At 36.3% G+C, this 12,642-nt stretch overlaps 1 protein-coding gene across 1 annotated transcript in view; it reads right to left on the bottom strand.

Moving 5' to 3' along the window:
• LOC117337328 (protein unc-93 homolog A-like) overlaps positions 1-11,725 on the bottom strand; it is a 37,576-nt gene extending 25,851 nt beyond the window's left edge. The window contains exon 1 of the mRNA XM_033898249.1: positions 11,635-11,725. The gene's annotated coding sequence lies outside the window, so the exon portion shown is untranslated. The remainder of the gene's footprint in view (positions 1-11,634) is intronic.
• Positions 11,726-12,642: the final 917 nt, after the last annotated feature.

Below are 12,642 nucleotides of genomic sequence, written 5' to 3'. Positions count from 1 at the left end.
ATAAATAAGAACTCACATTTCCTGTGTATATTTAATCAACGTGGCTGTCTTGAGTAACATGCACCAAATGATGTAACTGCATGCGCCGCGCTCTCTGTTATTCCACGTGTATTATATTTAACGAATAACGATTTGACCAAAGGTCGTGCAAAAAAGAAAATATAATTTCAAAACGAATTTCAGTGTCAGCTACTACATTTCAGTGTGACAACACTATAGATTAGTTTTCGGTGTGCCCACTATTCGCAGTTTGGCTGCTTGATCATTTATTGTTTAGATTGTGTGGTTTTGGTTTTTCAAATATTACACGACTTGTCAACAGCATTGTCCTCCCAAATGTTCTAGCTGCATGCGTGTTTGGGGGCTGGGGGAGGTGATGTCGATTATAAAGTTTCCCTGAATTATTTCCCTGCCTAGGACACCCTATCCAATTGTTCAAAGCGTGACAAATTTCGACAGGTGTACTCCATGGAATCACTCTCAAACCAGATATTCATCGACACGAATTTATACACGCGCTGAATAAATTGTGTATATCAATAGTGATACTAACACCGATCTTAATTAAATGATATTTTTCAATTTATTTGTATTTAATATTTGTAGAAATCAATAATACCTGCTTGTTTTTCCATTTTATTCGCTGCAGCAGAGCAGAGGACAGAGAAGGAATCCTGGAATACCCCTACACCAATTTTAAACTGCATATTTGCTTTTTTATAGTTAACACAAGTCATATCGTATTGTTTACAACAGTTACGATATAAAAATTTGACATTTTCATCCGAACTAATTAACGTTAGCCCTGCCCGTAAATGTATTTAATTTATATTTATTCGTTTTAATGAATAATACCTAGATTGTGAGTCCATAAGCTCAACAATGCCTGCTTGTATTTGGACCAAACTTCAATAGTTATGTGTTTAGTAGTCAGCATCGTTGCCACCATTTAAAATCAGTGATCCTCCATCGTGAATACGGCACGTAATAACACTTCATGCCCAAAAATAGAGGTTTTCACTTTGTGACCAAGAAAATATCGAGAGGAAAAGACAAATACAAAATCTGAAAGATTTTGGTTTGGGTATTTATTGTTACTTCTATTAACAGCTAGTAGTCAGCACCGCTACTGCCATTTAAAATCAGTGACCCTCCATCGTTAATACAGCACGTAACAACACTTCATGCCCAAAAATAGGTTTTCACTTTCTGAGGAGGAAATATCGAAAGGAAAAGACAGAAATACAAAATCTAAGAGATTTTGGGTTTGGTTTTTTATTGTTTCTAATATCAACAGTTATAGTCATTTAAGGACTCCCTTCCGTGTGTGGTGAATGTGTTTTTGGAGGCTGTGGTAGTTAGGTTTTGTCTCCTACAAGCGCGGAAACGTACCACAAAAGTATACTGCCGAGGAAATCGAGCAGGACACCCAATCCGGTCAAATTTACTGAAAACTGGATAACGAGTCGGTCCATTCCCAAAATGCTGAGCGCAAAGCTGGAGGAGAAACTACCATTTTTACGGACTCTGTTATGTTTCGGCCTTGGGACAGAACTCAAAGCCGTCAAGGAACGATTTCTGTCTGAATAGTAATATTCGTCATATGGTGTTTTCTACAATAAAGGATTGATCCCGACTATTTTTCGCCCCCGTTTAAAATGCGCATTTCCTCGCAACAACTCCAAATACTCGCTTCCTTTTTTTGTAACTTACATAATTAAAACCTGCATATTTCTATTTTGTTTAAATAAACGGTATTTTACATAAGCCAAGTAGAGCGACCTTCCTTCACTTAACTGAGGTATATCTATCTATGTTTCGTCGTATCAACAGCTTCTACTTGGCATTGGATTGACGATATCAGTGATCTAGTAGAGGGCGTGCCTCTGAAATAAACAACCCACGCTTTGGGTGTGCCCTTTATTTAATAATATTTCAAACATACGATTGCAAGTCGAATTAAATCCCTTAAATGCATTCCTGTTTTTATTCCTTCTATATAAATGTTTAGATGTCTGAATAATTTCTCTAAGTACAAGTAGGTCTTAAAAGGAAAACGAGTATCTTTTCTATTTTACATAATGAAATCTTGTGATTAAATTAAAGTGTCAGTTGCGTTTGCTGTTGAAGTAGGTTTTAACGGGAAAAAGAGTCTGTCTTACATTATCATTTTTTCTCTTACATTTTCAAAACACAAAATTAAGTGTCAAATTTGCAATTTCAGTGTTTACATCATCTGCTATTTATTTACGAGTCGTTTTAACGAGAAAAAGAATCTTTCTTAAACAAATGCAAACATTTATTAGAATTGTTCACAGATGACAGGTTCATGGAAGCTTTACCTGTATCACAACACACTTGATTCTATTTTCCCGGACAGCAATCAACAGAATTCTAGTGTGAATTGACGTAATACGATCCCTGTTAAATTGTCTAGCCATTAACAAGAGTTGCGCTTCAAAAAACTCGGACTGCCAAAATTAAACAAAATACCCTGGTTGATGATAGTTTTTTCGTATCTAAAGGATGTGTGATTTCTGTCACTGAATTTTATGATGAATTCCCCCTTTTTTAATTATTTGAAGTTTAAAAAAACTAATAAATCCTGCCAGGTCAACGAAACTATAATAAAATATTGATTTCAAATCATCTCACTATATATTTAGAATATCTTAAATGAGTGACTTCAACTAACAGTATATAAAATGATAGAACGAATCAAATACATTCCATATGGAACAGTCACAACTGTGGGATCCTCGGTTGATGATATAACTAATATTCGTTAATTTCTCTTTATGAAATGCTACACATAACATTTATGTGAGACTGTTTCAATCATTAGAGCAAGAGAGATGAAAATGTCATTTCTCGTATGGGCACTGGGCATTAAACTTATCACAAGTATCATTTAAATTTACGATAAATTGTCTTTTATGTTGGGTTTTATACCCAAACAATATTGACACATGTTTAACAAAATATATTCGCTAGAATAACGGACTGTCTGGTTATCTGTCGTATGACTACGATGTGTATCAGCCTGAGAACATTCAGCGTACGAGACGGTTTTGTTAAAGCATAGAAGTCAGCCAAATTATTTGAGATCAAGTTCCATTGAGAAACCCGATATCTGTCTTCGCGACAGGGCATACATTTCTGCATTGAATATACTATCGCTTTAACCTGATTTTGACTGATAACGAGAGCCAATATGTACGTGTGAATATCCGTCAAAACAAACTTTCGTTATAGTTTGACAAGGTGGCAGGTATTATAAACTGTCAACATATGAGAACGCTACGAAAACTTTTCTCGGTCGCATTTGGTCTTTAGTTTGTTTAACAGAGAGCTTTACATATAATAAATATTGATGCAGATATGAAGCATTTGCGTTCAAATACCCCCAAGCAACTCGGCAAACCAGTCTTCACTAAAAATATGCCATTCTATATTGAATACATTATCGCGGATACCTTTCAATGGCTGATAGCGAGGGCAATATACGTACTTCAAGTTCCGTCAACACAAACATTTGATAAAGATTGACACGATAAATCATGGTCCCAGACAAAGTCAGCCATCACTATGGTTGACTATATATATCATATGCTGTTAGTTTGGGATCGATCCGCGTTTCTTTTCTAACGCCTGTTGTGGGAAACCTTGCGTTTAGCCTAAAAATGTCTTATGAGATATCTGAAATATAATGTTTTTGTTTTTATTGTTTAACGTCCTATCTACAGCTATAGCTATTTAAGGACGACGTACCCTATATGCCAGATGAATTGGTGTTGTGAGTGACTCCATTGTAGAGTACATCAAATTATCGTTAAGACTAGGTTTTCAGAACAGAAACTTCAAGTTCCTGGCTAATTCTGAAGCAACATGATAGTACATATGTACAGTGAGTTTGTTATAAATCACGACTTCTAACAATCTTGGTAGTGTCTGGATACCCAGGCATTATATATCGACAGCAAAGATTAAGATTGCGTAACTTATGTTTATCATATAATGTGTTGTGCATTGATGACAACATCATTATTGAAATATTCTAAACAAGTACTGATTGTAAAGGGGCCATTACAGATGTGCCCCGAACACCCCCTGTCATACCAATGTGTTCGGTATCACAAACTTTCCGAAAATGTTACCACGTTATTGGTCATCCCTAAAATACCGCTCGGCAGTATGCTTCAGTGAGGTAGCACTATAGATCGGCAAAAGTTCCGGCCAATCATAAGGAGACTTAACACAAGACAGGCCGTCCTTAAATGGCCTTAACTGTTGATAGGACGTTAAACAAATAAAAACAAGCTCAAAAACCCCTATGTACCAATTTTTACCGAAATTGAGGACCGAAATCAAAAAACGGAATCGGTTCTGCCGGCCGTCTTAGATTTCTGACCGTGAAAAAGAACAGGCGTATGGCAACATACAGGTTTAGTTTGGTTTATTTTGTTTAACGTCCTATTAACAGCTAAGGTCATTTAAGGACGGCCTCCCGTGTGTGCGACATGCATGCGTGTGGTGAATGCGTATGTGTAAAAACTGCGGTATGTAAACAGTGTATTCAATGGTTTCTACCTCTTTTCTGAGAACTAACAGTTACCACAAATCATTATTTTATGTACCAGATAATTTAAAAAAAGACATTTCAAAGGGAATTTGAGTTATGGCAGAGAAACTTATTTTTCTTATTTTATTTGGTAACAGTGATCTTGACCTTTGGGCAATTCCATGCAATTATTTTTAGAATGAAGGTCTGTATGAAGTTGAAGTTAAGCTTGATCAACCCAAGGAAACTTCGAGTTATGATACGGAAACTAATTTTCTTTTTATAGTAAGTGACCTTCACGTTTGACCTTCAGGCCCTAAAAGCAGTCCTATGCAAGTCCCATTGGTAAGATCTGTTCGGCGTTTGAGCTTGATCAGCCCAATAAACTTGAGTTATCGCACGGAAACACATTCTATTTATAGTAACAGTGACTTTGACCGTTAACCTCCGGACCTGAAATGCAATTCAAAAAAGCAAGCCGGTATAGAAAGGAAGATATGTATGAAGTTTTAGCTTGATCAGCCGAAGGAAAATTGAGTTATGGCACAGAAACAATTGTTTTAGTTAAAGTGAGCTTGGCCTTCGACCTTCAGGTCTGAAAGCAATCCCATACCTGCACTTCAGGTAAGGAATGTCTGTATAAAGTTTGGGTTTGATCAGCCAAACAAGGTTGAGTTATCGCACGGTAATATCCTGTGCGGACGACGCCGACATTGTGATCCCTATAGTCTCCTGCTTTTGTCAATATCAATGTCAATGCCAATATTTTGTTAAACTGGGGTTATTATCTTGAAATTTGCTTGTTGTAAAACAAACCATAACTTACATTTTAAAAGCCTGATGCTGCCCGATCCTATAGTTTGTCTTGGTTCTTTGCGCGCAGTGCGTTTGCTTTAGTAAATCTTGTTGAAACCTAACCATTACGTTAAAAATAGCCGTTTATAATCAAAATAAATGCATAATGGCCTGATTCATATTATATTGTCCTTAAGCACAGCATAGGACGTTAAACAAAACAAACCAAACAAACCAAACCTTAAGCACATTTGCACCACTGGTGTAGCCATTGAAAACACAATCACAATGTGTAAAGAAAACATTACTTTTCGTTTTTGACAAATATGGTTTTGTATTGGTTTACGGCCAATCAATAATATGATGGCAATTGAAGAGGCGAAAAAGAGGTACAGGCCAAATGAACCTGTTGTTTCAGATCAGGTTTCTGGAACTTGTCCAAACTTAATTGGACATATCTTCGTGGCGACATTAGAATGAGGATGTAAAATACTATTTTTACTGGCACAAGAATGACCAATCGCGACCGATCCATTTCGACACATATCTCACAACGCTATCAGTCTAAAAAGCGTTTAATCTTCTCAGTCAGGAGGTGAAACATCTAGTGTATATAACTACCTATGAATGTTATAGACGACATCACTTAAATTCTTTACTCGATGTAAATAATGATGCTGTTTTGTAGATTCGGATCTACGAGTGACTTGGTTGATAGTGACGTACATGAAGTGTATGCGGAGTTATAACAGTGCAAGTGTGACAACATAGATATGTTGGGTGTACTAGGCCACGTCACTAGTCGCTAGGATGGTATTTGGGTGTATTATACATACCGCCTTACATAACCTATTATAAGTGTGATGCATTATTAGAAGTCAATCAGATATAAAATAACAACAGAATCTTTTGGTTGCTGTATATTGATTGTTTTATTTTACATTATGTAATCTACGCATTAAAATTTACGTTGTTCGGGTGAAACAGAAAAGGGTGCTCACACAACGAATTCATCATTCTCGAAATTTTAATTCACGCGTAATATTCATTCACAAAAGGAGTAACAAAATAGGTTGTATAACAAGAATCTCATTGGCTTTATCAGGTCAAAAGCCATCATTGGAACTGGAAGAGAAATTAAATATCTTTCAAGATGTCGGCAATTGTAGCCATCTTGGACATCAGACCGACCCGAAAAATAACACAATAATGACCCCCATAGCAAGACCTTGACCTCAACACATTTTCTGTCTTCGCTCAGGTGACCAGAAAAACTTACCTTGAATGGGCATCAAACGAATCATCAAACGAATGAAATATGTCAAATATGTAAATAGCGTATATAGCTAACACGATCAAATGTGGTTATGATTATTAATATCTTGTAGTGCAGTCCTTTAGCTTAAGGATAGTTCAAACTTTTGTGTAATAACATTTTCGGAAAAAGAGCTCCGCAAGCGGGAGCTTGATACGCCGGTCAATGGAAAAGCTACCACAGGAAAATGTTGTGTAGTTGACGGGCGTATAAAAAACCCTATTATATGTGGAACATACTTGCTTCTTGTCGTAGTGAACAAATTTTGAAAGGAATTGATTAAGACATAGAAAAATTCCTGCATTTTGTACACAATGCCCACATTTGGCAATAAAAGGGACATAACTCGGCTGAAATAAGCGAAAATCGGTAACACGAATCACTGAACTCGCTTGAGCTATTGAACCATATAATATTTGTAGCAAGTTTCATCAAAATCCATTGATAAATAAAGGCTAGAGAGCGACAACAAGGAAAAGTTAACCAAACGGCGTATGGACAGCGTAGGGTATATGATAATACGACCCGTCGCTGGCGAGCTTATAAAAAAGTAAAGCTACTGCAGAACTCAAGAAATCTGTTGAGAGGCAATTAAATGGTTCTTTCTATAATGACGACGGTGAACGCATCGACATATCTCAACTATAGAAAACAGCAAAACAAGATGCATTTATGACGTCATTATAGCTTTAGAATAAAGTCACGCCAGTTTATAGAACGACAACATAGCATGTCTTGCGAGGCTGTGGTATGTTCGTATTTGTCCTTTGTGATAGCACGGAACTGATGCCGACTTCATAATGGCACCTTACTGAAGCATACTACCGAATACACAGCAGGACACCCAACCCGGTCACATTTTACTGGCAACGAGCGAACCAGTCGTCCCTCTCCCAACAAGAGATCGCCCACCATCGAATAATCTTTATTGGTAAGACTGATCTATTCTTAACTAAATTATTTGATATCAAGGAAAACATTCATATGAAGTTCGAGAAGTTTAAGAATCATTCAGGTCCTGTTAAAGAAATAGCGATACCAGACTAATTGTCAAAATCAAAGTATAGATATGTATCGTTTTGTTTGCTGGCCCATTTAACTAGCAAGCATACATGTATTTTCACAATAAGCATGCAACACCTGCTTAGGTATGTACACAACAAGATATTATGATCAAACACTAAATGAATGGATGTACCATCAAGAGTATTTTACATCACTGACACAAGTGCAAACACCGCGTTTTAGATTCAGAAAACTTTAGTTTCGTCAGCCCAAATTTTGAGTTAATTTAGACATTGCTGTAATTGCCTTTTTATGTGTTTTAACATCAGAAAATCCTTAACGTATACGGAACCATATACTGAGGAGGTAAAGTTGTGGCAATGCTATTTGTTTTCTGCCCAAAAAGGGTAAGAAAGATTTAAAGAGATTTAAAGATTTATTTTTTCCAAGACGGCATTCTTCGTTTTCCAAAAAGTATTTTTCACTGATAATTTGAAATAGGGATATCTCATGCATATAAAAACATCACCCTACACCTGTGATATGTTTGGTCGAACTTAGTTGAAATCTGACGGTCTAGTATCGCACGCACGGGAGGCCGTCCTTAAATGACATTAGCTGTTGATAGGACGTTAAACAAATATAACCAAACCAAAATATGGAATGACAAACAAAAGTAAAAGGATTATTACCTGTCATATAACCAAGTCGATCGTTGATCCAAAATGATAAGAAATATGACCGTATGGAATTAGAGATGACAACCTCGAACGAACCAGGAAGTGAAATCGTTACTTATCATACATAAACAAACAGGACTTAAATCATACCTATGTTATTACATATACCAGTGAGATGGACAATTTTATCACTGATGTTTACAAGCAACACATACTTAGATCGGCGTTCGTGTAAACATTCGTATACAGGTTATCTCAGCTTTACTTAGGCGAGCTTAAAGTACATAATTCATGCTTATCCACGAGAATCAAACTTCGATACCACGACTGTTTTAACTATATCGCCAGGTCACCTAAATTGAGTTAACTTACAATCTATTCGTTCAAGGGAGCACAAGGTGCGTTATGATAGTGGTTTGTGTTTTATTTATCAAAGTTATATTATAATATTCACGACAGAAAAGTTCATTAGCGTCAATAAAAGGCGGATAAATTACTTAAATAGGGGTACAAAGGTCACGCAATATCTTGCTGGTAGGTGCATAGGGCGTAAAAATTACTATCTGTTTGACTAATGCTATCGGCGCATTATACTTTATACCTAGTTAGTTAAAGTGCTCAACGGCCCATCAACACAATAAAGGTCATTAAGGCAAAAAAACTGATTAAGAATTAAGCAAAATGGGCAAGAGACGAAAAACGTGAAAAAAAACGAACCATGTAAAAAATCATAACTTTAAAATAAACAAGCGATCCTAGAGGGATTGGTTTGGTTTGGTTTATTTTGTTTAACGTCCTTTTAACAGCTAAGGTCATTTAAGGAGAGGGATCTTGGCGCCCACCATTGAATGATCTTTATAGGTTCCAGGTCAGATTGATCTTCTCTATTTATCCCTTCCTTTAACTAATCTGTGTAAATTGAGAAACATCCCTCCAGTATTTTTCAAAAAAGGGAAACCTATATATAAATTTGAGATTTAGCGATAATGGCTGTCTGTCGCCCATGTTGTTTTCAGATTGGTCCCAAACTTTCTGAAAAACAGCGATAACAATTGTCAAAATCCAAGATGGCTGCCTATCGGCCATGTTGTTTTCCGACTGGTCCCAAAATGCAATATGCACAACAACGCACCAAGGGTAATTTGAGAAAGATACCTTCAGTACTTGACGAGATCGAGTGTCGACAAACTTCATATGTCAAAATCCAAGATGGCCGCCTGTCGGCCATGTTTTTTTCCGATCACTCTCACAACAAGAGGAATGTACATGTAAAATTTTGTAATGATGCATTCAGTACTTTCTGGGAAATAGCGATAACAATAATTGTTTACGGAGGGACGGATGGACCACGGACTACGGACGCAAGGCGATTTGAATAGCGCACCATCATCAGATGGCGGGCTAAAATGTGGCTATTGTTACTCAAATCTTGTGAAACAGACCAATAACTTTTAGAGAGTCCAACATTTTGTAAATACTAACAGACTCGAAAAGTACTTAAGACTTGCCATGCTGTTGTAAAAACTCTCTCTTGCCAGTTGTAGATCAAACGAATCCAATAAAAAGTGTTTAAAGGAAAATGGTTCATTGCACACGATGCACTGAGGCTGGTCCTCACGCCTCAATAAGTTATATATGTATGACCCATCATAAGACGGGCAAGAACAACCTCGTTCTCGATTGTCTCTGTAGCAAGGAGACCATTCGCGATATTTCCTTTGATTTAGTATGTTAAACAAAATCAAACCAATCAATTTATATTCTTTTCATAGGCTTTTCGAAGGCCTCCAATGGCTAGACCTATCCCCTGGTGATTGATTGGGTCTATCATATCCAGGTATGATTTTCACAATTTCATGCAAACAAGTTCGAGTTTAATCGGCCCAGCGGAATTTGTGTTATCTGACGAACACACAATCTCTATTTTTTGTAACAGTAACCTTGACCTTTGGACTTAGAAAGCACTTGTGATAAGAGAGATCTGTATGAAGTACGAGATTAATCGGCCCAAGGGATCTTGGGTTATCACACAGAAACCTTTCAGCGGACGACGACACCATTGACTCCCGAAATATTGATACCTTTATGCTTTTCGCAGGCGACACAAAATGTATTTTTGTGCAAGCAAGTGTAATGTTTGTGCCGTACGCTTTTAGTGTTTGGTAAAAATGCATGCACAGCGTTTTAGATTTGAAGAATTTTTAGCCGTTTACGTCTGCCCAATTTAGTAGTTTTAAGTTGTTCCATCGTGTGCATAAGGTGGATGGTAATTATTCAATCAATTATAAAATTTAAAAAAAGAGATACAAAATCATTCAAACAAAAAAACAAAACAAGAGTACCGCGGGGCGAAACAATAAACAAACGTCGAATGCCATACTTGCTATCTTCAACGAAAATATGATTTGCTGGCTGTTATAGGTTATAAATTTCACAATTAACTGCAAAGTCAATGTTTATGTTTTGGACAGTATGGGGAAAATCAGTCATACATAGAATCGAACTAATTTATCACAACTTGATATGTGACAGCGAGTTTTCCAAGAAATTGACAGAAAAACTGTAGGAGATCTATTGTTTTAAGTATTAGATATAAACAAAGGACAATAACTTCTTCAAAAGTAGTCTAATCGAAATTCCTTTTGAATAAAGCTCCGGACGACAAAATATCAAATACTGAAATGAACAGAGGGCATTAACTTCCGCAAAAATAGCTGAATGAAAAATCATTTCATGGAAACACAACTTTATATCATGGATATACTATATAAAATGTTCAAAGAGATAAATCAGAAAAATGTAGGAGATCACCAGACAAAATCAAAATTTATTCTTAACGTCGTTAAATTTTATGCGATACGCATACAGCTACAATTTGTATATGTAAAGAGCTAATCTCTTTACTGTATAATTTGGAATAACTAAACGTATGTTGAACTTTATCAAACGTACATATTTCCCTTTACAACCCATAATAGATAGCCTGTAGCATAACGCTACCTTATACACAATACAGCCAAGATACGGTCTCTTAAACATGCCCTCCGGCCATATCGTCACTTGTGTATAAACAGACGGTCCATACTTATTTAACGTAGAGAAGAATAATGATATTTGTTTGCCAATATAATATCAACAGAGAGGATTTATTGTATGTATATATCAATGTATCTATATACATACTGTAAATATATGTGTCGTAATCTAGCCCAATATATACGGCATGCCTTCTTATCAGCAATACCTGTATATAAGATATCCAAAATGTGCTTTCTTACCTGTATCTTTAGAGTGTGTGCATCACTATTGAAACGGATGTTGTTGGCATGATAAATTTCTCGCAGATAAATCACAGCTTGTTACGTCAATATGTGGGATGGTATACTCAAAACGTTAAACAAACCGATACAGGTTTCTCCTGTGTGTGTGCACCGACGCGTGACTGACAGACGGCGCACAACAGATATTTATATTTTTGACGTATAACACATATGACGACCCGAAACATAGAAACGCTACATCAACAAAATACCAACTGTATAAGGGACCAACCAACCAATTATTTTTCCATAGACGTTAGTGTTAACGTTTTGGAGTATTTCATTCAAATTCTTGAATTCAATATAACAATTATGGCTTATAACAAAAGTTTAGGGTCTCATATAACACATAATCAAAAAAAATACTGGGTCCTTCAGCTCAAATTATATCCAGGGTAGCCATTTTGAAAATTGGTGAATTTCGCAGTAAAAATTCTCAAAAATCTGAAATGTTTACCTGTTAATTATTATTACCCGAACTTTTGGAAAAAAAATCAATCGGACTTACGAAATTTATATCAACATTTCTTATGGATAGTTACCAATCAGGCTACATATCTATTTTCTTACTTCATAACCTACTGCCCAATCAGTGGCTGCCAGACATTTTATCCTTGGCCTCAACTTTCTATACACAGGGGGATGTTTCAAAAATCAATTTTTTCAATTGGTGGGTTGTTCCCTATAAAGGTGGGGTTTTCAAATCCGCTGTCACTCCGTTCGCCTATCAACAATCTTTGTTATGGCAGTTTTGATAACTACCTAGATGGTTTTCCCCTTCCTCAGGTAGGTTCTTTTTGGTCTCTGGTCACTTTACTTTAGAAATTTATCAGAATAGAAAATGATCAGCAGGCAGCCACATTTGAAATTTTGTTATTTTGCAGAATTTTAAATCCTTTCAAACAACTGCTATGGTCATTTTGGGTTTTAGTTGAGTTTTTAACGGCCCATCAACAAATAAAAAAA

This window comes from Pecten maximus, chromosome 11 (assembly GCF_902652985.1).
Source record: "Pecten maximus chromosome 11, xPecMax1.1, whole genome shotgun sequence".
Taxonomy (NCBI): Eukaryota; Metazoa; Mollusca; class Bivalvia; order Pectinida; family Pectinidae; genus Pecten; species Pecten maximus.
The sequence above is the reverse complement of the archived record's forward strand: the minus strand, read 5'-3'. Positions and strand labels throughout refer to the sequence as shown.